The 10,744-nt window shown below is 40.9% G+C and overlaps 1 long non-coding RNA gene across 2 annotated transcripts; it reads right to left on the minus strand.

Moving 5' to 3' along the window:
- Positions 1-24: 24 nt before the first annotated feature.
- On the minus strand, positions 25-6,320 carry si:dkey-125i10.3. Of its 2 annotated transcripts, none has more exons than XR_003781953.2 (8): positions 6,265-6,320; positions 6,033-6,111; positions 4,377-4,415; positions 4,160-4,271; positions 1,191-2,528; positions 1,003-1,068; positions 623-725; positions 25-474 (listed from the first exon to the last, which is right to left on the minus strand). It is a non-coding gene; the product is annotated as a calphotin (long non-coding RNA). The 2 variants fall into 2 exon arrangements; XR_003781952.2 differs by having other exon boundaries at positions 6,241-6,310.
- Positions 6,321-10,744: the final 4,424 nt, after the last annotated feature.

The raw sequence follows: 10,744 nt of genomic DNA on the forward strand, positions 1-10,744 counted from the left end.
CCAGTACAACAAAAGTCCTATGAGTCACAATTTGGGAATTTTATTTAAAATATGTTGATATAAATGATGGAACCTGTCATAGATCAATTCAACATTTTTATCATTACAGATGGCTGTACATGCCCTACAATTCAAAAAGATGAAAACACAATTGTTTTGTTACCTAAGGTTTTCTACATTACATTCACAAAGAACTGCATTCAATATCAAGAAAATATCAGACAGTGGATTATACTGTAACTGTAAATATAACACCTCACAAAACCTTCAAAACCTTCAGACCTTCCAGTAATCTGTCATTATGGTTATGTTGACCTGGTTCCAGAGAGGATATTGCCAGGCCCTCTTTCTGACGAGGATGGGAAGTCCTAAGGCCTACCAATTTTTTGTAAAACAGTAATGACAGTGTATCCTTCTCCCACGATGATACATTGCGGTCATCATGTCCCCTAAGGGTTTGCTGCACAACCCACACTGGAAAAAAGGATATTATTGTGCTCAGTAACCAATCAGACTTCATTTATAGTGCACATATGTCTTTCAAAGTGCTTAACAGATATAAGAGAGTGAGCTATTGTATTTGAACATTGGATTGACAGGACAAAGGCATGTGGTGCTCTACCTTAAAACAATCTAGGTGACTGTAGATTGGTGGGTCACTGACAGTGATCTTGACATTTTCAACAATTGACTTGTTACAGTATGAACAAATGGCATCGCCATCCCTGTAGTGAAGAGAACAGAAAATACACTGTAAGTTAAACTTTGGCATGGCTAAAACAGACATGTTGGTTTTCAACTGGCAAAATAAGTACCGGCCACCAGTGATTCCAAATTTTCAAGGAAATCCATACATTTTAAAAAGGAGACATTGATATCTTGTGCAATGTGGATTATGATGCTGGTGTTATTATTGGTGTAATTGACCTGTATTGACCTAACTCATCATAAATTGCGCACCTTTTAGGTCGACCATATTCTGAACAGAAAAATAACACTTACTTGGTGTGACGAAGTTCATGTACTATCTGATGATGGTGTTGCTCAGAATCCTTCTGTGGCTGAACGCTGAAACAGTAGAGAAACAAATCGACACGGACAAATGATACGTGTATGCACTTGTCTGTGTGTTTGATTGTCTAAAAAACATCTTACAATAGACAACAATGAGGATTATTTGTCTGACTCACAGTGAGGGACATGGACCCTGATGAGGCGTTGGCTGAGTTGCTGGGGCCATCACATCATCCTTATCAGCAGGTGACTTCACAGGCTCCACATCTAATGCCTCCTCAAGTTCAATAGCAGCTGATGATTTCTGTACAGCTTCAACAGACTGCGGAACTGCACGCAATTCACCTGCAGATTCCACTGTTGCCTCCTTCACAATGTCAACACTTGTTTTCTCCACAGGTTGAATCACAGGTTGAACTGCAACTTGATCTTTAGCCACAGCCCCAGGCTGAACTATGGGTCGAACTGTAGTTCCAACTGCAGCCTCTGACTTAACTACAGTTTGAACTCCATTCGCAGGCTTAACTACAGGTTGAACAGAAGCCCCAACTGAAGCAACAGGCTTAACAACAGGTTCACCTGCAGCCCCAGCTATAGGCTTAACTACAGGTTCAACTGCAGCCACAGCAACAGGCTTAACTACAGGTTCACCTTCAGCCACAGCAACAGGCTTAACTACAGGTTCACCTGCAGCCACTGCTACAGGCTTAACTACAGGTTCACCTACAGCCACAGCAATAGGCTTAACAACAGGTTCACCTACAGCCACAGCAACATGCTTAACTACAGGTTCACCTGCAGCCACAGCTACAGGCTTAACTACAGGTTCACCTGAAGCCACAGCAACAGGCTTAACTACAGGTTCACCTGAAGCCACAGCAACAGGCTTAACTACAGGTTCACTTGCAGCCAAAACAACAGGCTTAACTACAGGTTCACCTGCAGCCACAGTTACAGGCTTAACTACAGGTTCACCTGCAGCCGCAGCAACAGGCTTAACTACAAATGTACCTGCAGCCACAGCAACAGGCTTAACGACCGGTTCACTTGCAGCCACAGCAACAGGTTTAACTACAGGTTCACTTGCAGCCACAGCAACAGGCTTAACTACAGGTTCCCCTGCAGCCACAGCAACAGGCTTAACTACAGGTTCACCTGAAGCCACAGCTACAGGCTTAACTACATGTTCACCTGCAGCCACAGCAACAGGCTTAACTACAAGTTCACCTGGAGACACAGCAACAGGCTTCACTACAGGTTCACTTGCAGCCAAAGCAACAGGCTTAACTATAGGTTCACCTGCAGCCACAGCAACAGGCTTAACTACATGTTCACCTGCAGCCACAGCAACAGGCTTAACTACAAGTTCACCTGGAGACACAGCAACAGGCTTCACTACAGGTTCACTTGCAGCCATAGCAACAGGCTCAACTACAGATTCTTCTTTTGGTACTGCTGCATTAATTGATTCCTCCATAGCTTTTTGTACTGCAGATTTTGAAAGCTTCTTGGGCCTAAATGAGTCAAACAGAAATAGCATTTAAAGGAACACAACAGAGGTTTTGTGTCTTACAGCATAAACTGTAATCTATTTCATATCCAAATGTTTTATGTAAAGGTTTTTATGATACTTTACAAATCCAATTTGTGCAATATGTTATAAATGTTTGGATCCTGCCCTCCATCTTTGAATGAAGTTGGTGATGGAATGACTATGCTGGTGTTATTATTGGCATAAATGACCTGTATTTACAGTTTGCATACCCTTGGAGAATTGGTAATATATGTACCATTTGTAAAGAAAACATGAGTGAGCAGGCAAAACACGTCTTTTATTTCTTATTGGATTCACATTAAACTGTAGGTCATAACAGAATGGCACAATCATAAAACAAAACATGGCAACAAAGAAAAAAATTAACTGACCCCTGTTCAAAAGTCTGCATACCCTTTGTTCTTAATAATGTATATTGACCCCTTTAGCATCAATGACAGCATGCAGTCTTTTGTAATAGTTGTCTATGAGTCCCCAAATTCTTGCAGGTGGTATAGCTGCCCATTTGTCTTGGCAAAAGGCCTCCAGGTCATGCAAAGTCTTTGATCGTCTTGCATGAACCGCACATTTGAGATCTCCCCAGAGTGGCTCAATGATATTAAGGTCAGGAGGCTGTGATGGCCACGCCAGAACCTTCACCAAGTCCAAGAGCGTCCCATGCGCAGCTTTCGTGCAGAAGAATGCATATTGTCTGCCAGAATTTTCTGATTACATGCTGCATTCATCTTGCCATCTTGCACAAGATTCCATGTGCCTTTAGGGCTCACACCCCCCAAAACATCAGAGGGCCACCACCATGCTTCACAGTGTGGATGGTATTCTGTTCACTATAGGCTTTGTTGATCCCTCTCCAAACATAGCGCTTATGGTTGTGACCACAAAGCTCTAGTTTGGTCTCGTCACTCCAAATTACAGTGTGCCAGAAGCTGTGAAGTGTGTCAAGCTGTTGTCGGGCATATTGTAACTGGGCTTTTTTGAGGCATGAGCACAGTAAAGGCTTCTTTCTGGCAACTCGACCATGCAGCTAATTTTTGTTCAAGTATCGTTGTATTGTGCTCCTTGAAACATTACCTTGTTACGCAGGTCTTTTGACACTTATTTTCTGCTCCCCGTGGCTCAGTATCGAGCCTGCTCAGTGAGGGCTAACGTGAGGGCTAACAAAGCCATTGACTAGTTATGCACAAACACAATTTAAAAAGCCACAGGTGTGGGAATTTCACCTTTAATTGTCATTTTCACCTGTGTGTGTCACCTTGTGTGTCTGTAACAATAACATTCAAGGGTACGTAAACTTTTGATCAGAGCCATTTGGTTGATTTCTGTTATCATTATGATTTCAAAAGGAGCCAAACAACTATGTGATAATAAATGGCTTCATATGATCACTCTCCTTAAATTAAAGACAGTTTCTTTGTATGATGAGTCATATTTTCAAAATCAATGCAAAGATTTCACTATTTCTGCCAGGGTATGCAAACTAAGGAGCACATAATATTCATCATAAAATAAATGCTACAAAAAATCATGAATGTATTACACAGAGGTGTCCTAAAACATAATGTAGGTGTCTTTTTGTTTTGGCTTGGTTACCGTGGTTTCTCCTGTTTTCTATCTGGGTCTGTCTCTTTACGGATCCAGCTGCAGTCTCCCTTTAATGCATGTCGCACCTTCATGGTCTGAACCACTTGCGCTCTGTTTATTTCTACAACGCACACCCAAACACAAAAACACAAACATGCACTGTACTTTACTGCACTGAACTATGGCCATTTTTGTTGTAGAATTAGATTACAGGCGGTCAACAAACCTTTGGTGGACATGGTGCAGGGCTTTTCAGTTGAACAACCTATTAAAACAACATGGACAGAAGAACAGAATACTAGGTTAACATTACTCAGAGGCTTGGGGGAAGGATATATTTTGAAAGTGAAACATTTTGGGCACAAGAGCTTCTTTAAAAAAGAAAGAACATTTTCCAAAATTATGTTTTCTCCAGGTTTTAAGTATTTTTATTATTAAAATAGAAACAAACAATTGTTTTGTTCAAAAATAAATAAGACCCCTGATCTAGAACTTGATAACATCAGTCCACATATCCTATCTACGACTTCACACAGTGCACTGGCCTGCATGTCAGAATAACCAGTGCCACTGCATTCCAGGACTGACAGGAAAGGAATGGCATCATACAGTACGGGTAGATTAAATGTGTAGGCAGCTGCATGACTGGACAAACATCACAGGCATCTGTGTTCCCTCAGACCAGACATACTGCATACTAAAATTGTTTCCAAATGATGGGAAATTCCAAGGAGATGGCAATGTCTTTGGTTCATTAAAGTGATCTACAGTAACATGACAGTTACTAGTTTTGGCAGTGAGTCTGAATCTGGCCCGAGGCTATATCACTATTAAGGATAGAACCCACCACCAATGGTCCTAGATGATGCAGCCTATCAGTCAGAAATGCGTTGATGACCTCCTGTGTAGGATACACTGAAGTTTCACCTGAACTCATGGGTCTTACAACTAGGATGACTATTCACCTCTTGTAGGTTAGTCTATTTGAACAAAAAAAATGTACAAACCTATCTCTATTGCTTGAAAGGTTGAGGACAATGTCAGCCCTACAGAAAACACAACTCAGCCGGAAAACTTGATTAAATCAAGCAGCCTATTCCAAGGTAGGTGACATTCAATAGACAGCAAATATTCATCCTACTGAAATATAGACATAGACTATAGAAATACTCAGCAAAGAAAATCCTTACAGTGAAAGTTTTTTTCCAATTATGGCCTATGTAAAAAGAAAGGAGGCTAAAACACACAAGACAGGCAGTGAACAGAGCAGGATGTGAACTTGGGTCTCCAAAAAACCACCTTGCAAGTCATGCTAAAAGGATTTGAACTAGTAGTGAAAATTGTATTGTGGTTCATATAGACTAGTTGAGATCATCACAATCCCACAGATAGATCTATAATATATTAGAGGGTTTAAATATATTTGACGTAGTCTCGGTAACCCATGTGAAATCTTAGATTGCACTGGTTTTTGACTAAACATGGGTGAATGATACAGTATGTCTTGTCAAATATACCAAATATTTATAAAGTATTCTGATTGGCCCATAGGGGTGGTGCATCAGTTGTGACGGAACTTGTTTCATCGTTCTACTGTTTCACAAATGTTCCATCCCAACAGGAAAAGCTAAATGTTAGTACATATGTATAAGTAAGGTTTAATACACTTGATTCACACTTTGACACATTTGACAAAATGTTTGTTATTTATAATCCAATCACTTTTTCCCATTGTTTACCAATTGTTCTCCTGCCATAGTAAACTGGGTCAAACTAGGAAATTGCATTTGTACATTTTCTACAAGCTCTCATGTCAGAATTAGCAACACACACAACTTGCTCCAGATCAGTGTCTAAAGGATCAAAGGCAGGCAGAACTCACCTGTTGATTTATGCACTGTGGAAGCTAGCAGTGCTGAGGTACCTGATCTGGGTCTGCAACAGATCCTCCCCTGGTTCTCCTATCACACAACACAGGTGTGTCTTACTGTGGTATGGTCGAGATGGTATGCTCAGGGTAGAACACAAATAACTTAACCCAACAGAGAAATGTTGCACCCACCCACCCACCCCTCCCCCAATACACCTACACACTCCTCAGCTCCAATGCTAACCTTACGCCGTCCCAGGACGCTGGCATGGCCTCAGACTGGATCAGGGGAGGGAGGACAAGTCACTGTCATTATCTGTTTAGTAGTCATACTCATGTTTATTGCTTCATTCCCGGAGATGCAAAAATTCCAGAAATTGCTGCAACTGCTTTTCTTAGTAAACTGATAGTAAAGCATTCCTGCTTTCAGAAGTGAAACACAATTGCAGCTGAGCAATGTGCAGCTGAGCAATGTAAACCTCTAGTAACCTATCCTGTATAAAACATTACTATAATGTTAAACACATTACCACTGATAAAACTAGCTTACATTTTGGGTTCATGTTTGAAAGTTTCATTATCAATCAATCAAATGTATTTATAAAGCCCTTTTTACATCAGCAGTTGTCACAAAGTGCTTTTAGAAAACAAACAGCCTGAAAACACAAAGAACAGGCAACAACAGTGTCGGTACATAGTAGATAGGAAAAATTCCCTAAAAAGGAAACTTAGGAAGAAACCTAGAAAGGAACCAGGCTCTGAGGGGTGGCCAGTCCTCTTCTGGCTGTGAACATTTTAAGACTATATGTTTGTTATTCTTCTAAATTAAATCCAAACCCCTTGATGGAGCAATGTAGATTGTCCATTAAATTGATCAAATATGAATAAGTCGATAAACTGTGAGAATTCTGGGTGTGTACTTATAGCTAGGCTTTAATTTGGCCAGTCAACATGATTCAATTCAAACCCAAATGAACACATTTTGTAATTGAACACACTTTGCAGATTATATATGATATGATAGTGTCCCTGCAACATTGAAACCCACACTCCACAACCCCTTGTTCATGCTGAGCCATTGAAGGACAACGTGGAACCAGTAAAACCTCCCTTGTCAGTTTTGTCTGCCCCTTTTTGGCCTGGGGCTTTTGATGGGAATGTGTAGCATTTTATCCACCTCACAGCATCCAAAATAGACAGGAACGAAACAACACTGTACAATGACATGTTTGGCACACCAGACACTGATCTGCTCTCAACCTGTTTAGATTCCATATGCATGGACAGGTGGGAGGGCCCATAGTTTGTATGGCAGTATAAGAAAACAGTTCCTATTGCACACAATCTACACTCAATATCCAATAATGACAAAAAATAAAGACTTGATTCACAGAGTGCTGCAGAGATACTTGTCCTTCTTTTAGGTTCTCCGATCTCTGCATTTAAACTCCAAGCTGTTTTAGAGTGACCATTGGGTTATTGATCACCTCCCTGACCAAGGCCCTTCTGGTCAGACAAGCAACTCTAGGAAAAGTCTTTCTGGTTCTAAACTCCTTCCATTTCATAATTATTTAGCCCACCATAATCCAGGAACGTTCAAGTTGTTCCTGTTAGTTAGGCATAAGGTTGTTACTGTTAGTTAGGCATAAGGTTGTTACTGTTAGTTAGGCATAAGGTTGTTAGTGTTAGTTAGGCATAAGGTTGTTAGTGTTAGTTAGGCATAAGGTTGTTAGTGTTAGTTAGGCATAAGGTTGTTAGTGTTAGTTAGGCATAAGGTTGTTAGTGTTAGTTAGGCATAAGGTTGTTAGTGTTAGTTAGGCATAAGGTTGTTAGTGTTAGTTAGGTATAAGGTTGTTAGTGTTAGTTAGGCATAAGGTTGTTAGTGTTAGTTAGGCATAAGGTTGTTAGTGTTAGTTAGGCATAATGTTGTTACTGTTAGTTAGGCATAAGGTTGTTAGTGTTAGTTAGGCATAAGGTTGTTAGTGTTAGTTAGGCATAATGTTGTTACTGTTAGTTAGGCATAAGGTTGTTAGTGTTAGTTAGGCATAAGGTTGTTAGTGTTAGTTAGGCATAATGTTGTTACTGTTAGTTAGGCATAAGGTTGTTAGTGTTAGTTAGGCATAAGGTTGTAACTGTTAGTTAGGCATAAGGTTGTTTATGCCCTTTCAACTGAATGTGCAACTGATGGAGTCCAGTCAACGTCAAGAAACATCTAAAAGATAAGAACACATTCATTTGGAGGGTCTTGGCAATAAATGTGAATGAGTCTGAATACTTTACAAAAGCACTGTGCTTTCCTAAAAAATAGTGTAAGTATACTTTTCTTGGAAAGAGAGCGATTTGCATGTTGACTAATGTGGGTAAGTAGCGCGAGACAGTAAAGCACTTTAGAGTTAGTCATAATAACAATTTACTAATTCACTAATTGAGTGAATGATTAGTCATTAATAATTCCCTCCAAACCATGATTTGATTTCAGGTTGTTCACACAAATACATATCAGTGGATGTGCATACTGTTGTTATGACTAAAATACAAAGGAAATGTTGACACGTAAAGGTGTCCTTCTCGCTGTTAGTGAGAATACCTATTAACATCAGGGGTTGTTGCAGGATGCTCTCTACAACACTAGATGGTGGTGGTGACTTGGCATTAATGAGAGACCAGCGAGTCCAGCTCCTGAGGAACACTACGTCAAACTGTAGCTCTGAGAGTAGATGTGAAGCCCAGTCAAAGCCCCGTCTAACCAAACACCTCTTCTTCATTATCAGTGCATACTGAACTCCCACAGAATACAGGTGACGGTATCTGACCACAGCAGATGACATAGGGATCCTATCAGAGTCATATTGTTTCCAGAAGAACAGACACTGAAGATATTAGGCTTTGAGGTCAGGATTAATGGTGTGTGTTGCATATAGACAATCCAGTTAACATGAGAGAAACACCGTTTGGTCTGTATTTTCTGGATGTTTATGCACGTGTAGGAAACGGATTGCCCTGTTAGAGTCTGAACCTGAAACCGATTCCCAGCAGTCCAGGGGGTGAATTCAGCAGTTCATCTCCGGCTGTGCTTTTGTCCTTTGCCTTGGAACAATGACAGGAATCTCAATACCTTTCCTTCCCTGTCTCCCTCTTTCTCCCTAGTACTCTCCATGTCTCCCTCTTTCTCCCTAGTACTCTCCCTGTCTCCCTCTTTCTCCCTAGTACTCTCCATGTCTCCCTCTTTCTCTCTAGTACTCTCCCTGTCTCCCTCTTTCTCCCTAGTACTCTCCCTGTCTCCCTCTTTCTCCCTAGTACTCTCCATGTCTCCCTCTGTCTCCCTAGTACTCTCCCTGTCTCCCTCTCTATATCTCTCCCTCAGTGCCAGGAGAAATAACTGCCTGGAAAAGTACCCTAAGGTCATATTTGAGTAAATGTAAAGATCCCGTATCTCAAAAGTGAAAGTCACCAACCAAAATATCACTCGAGTGAAAGTTTACAATGATTTGGTTTAAAAAATGATAAAAGGCAAACATATTATCAAAAATAAAACAAACCAGAGCGCACAATATTTCTTTTTTTAAATGTGCTGATAGACACACTCCAAAACTCAGAAAGAATGTGCAGCGAAGCCTTCGGATCAGAGGTGGTAGCAAAGGGATGACCTGAAATGATCTAGGTTGTGACAGGGTTATAATAGTTCAATAGATAAACAACGTATCCTAGCACTTAATACTCAAAGGTAGTGATAAAGGTTAGAGAGAATAATGAAGGAGATACTCGCTATTGGGAGAAGGAAATACATTGGCTTATGGTCAAAAGATATGTTGTCCAGTGTACATTTAATGGAAATGTGATTATAAATGCCCTATCCTGGCTGTCAGGGGAATAAGCTGGGCGAATAAAGAAGCTCACTCTCCATTTTGAACCAGCTGGACGAATTTAGGAGCCTCGACAAGCCAAAAAATGCTGACTGAACATCCAATCATCACCATTTGCAATGATGTAATTCCCACTCTGAACAAAAGGCTTAAATGGAGAGAGACACTGATCACATGACATCCAGGATGTGGAAACCTGTCATCAGCCAGCAATCAAGTGAAGTTTGAAAACAACAGGAATAACAACACTCCAGTTGGCCATTCATTGTAGACTACATACTGGGTCTGAAGAGGAGGTTGAAGCATTTAGTCACCTGTCCAAAATGAGAAAATGTGTATTCTATAATAAGAGCAAGCAGAGCAATACACAGCATTGCCTTTCTTTTTCTTGTGCATGTCACAAATTTCAAATGAGGGATTTCTTTCTATTTCACAAAAACCTGTTGTACTGTGCTGAACATTGTGCTGAACATTGTGCTGAGCATTGTGCTGAACATTGTGCTGAGCATTGTGCTGAACATTGTGCTGAGCATTATGCTGAACATTGTGCTGAACATTGTGCTGAGCATTGTGCTGAACATTGTGCTGAGCATTGTGCTGAGCATTGTGCTGAACATTGTGCTGAGCATTGTGCTGAGCATTGTGCTGAGCATTGTGCTGAACATTGTGCTGAACATTGTGCTGAACATTGCACGGTCAACTAAAAACTACCCGTCTGCTGTGCTCTCGATCTGACAGACCACACATGGTTTTGTGCCATCAGCCCTTCCAGGTATTCCTCTACCATGCAAGGAGAACAACTGAGCTGACCATTAGATATCATGCACAGCCTGGCGGGGGATTGAAGACTCATAGGGAGTC

Source organism: Esox lucius, chromosome 7 (genome assembly GCF_011004845.1).
Source record: "Esox lucius isolate fEsoLuc1 chromosome 7, fEsoLuc1.pri, whole genome shotgun sequence".
NCBI lineage: Eukaryota > Metazoa > Chordata > Actinopteri > Esociformes > Esocidae > Esox > Esox lucius.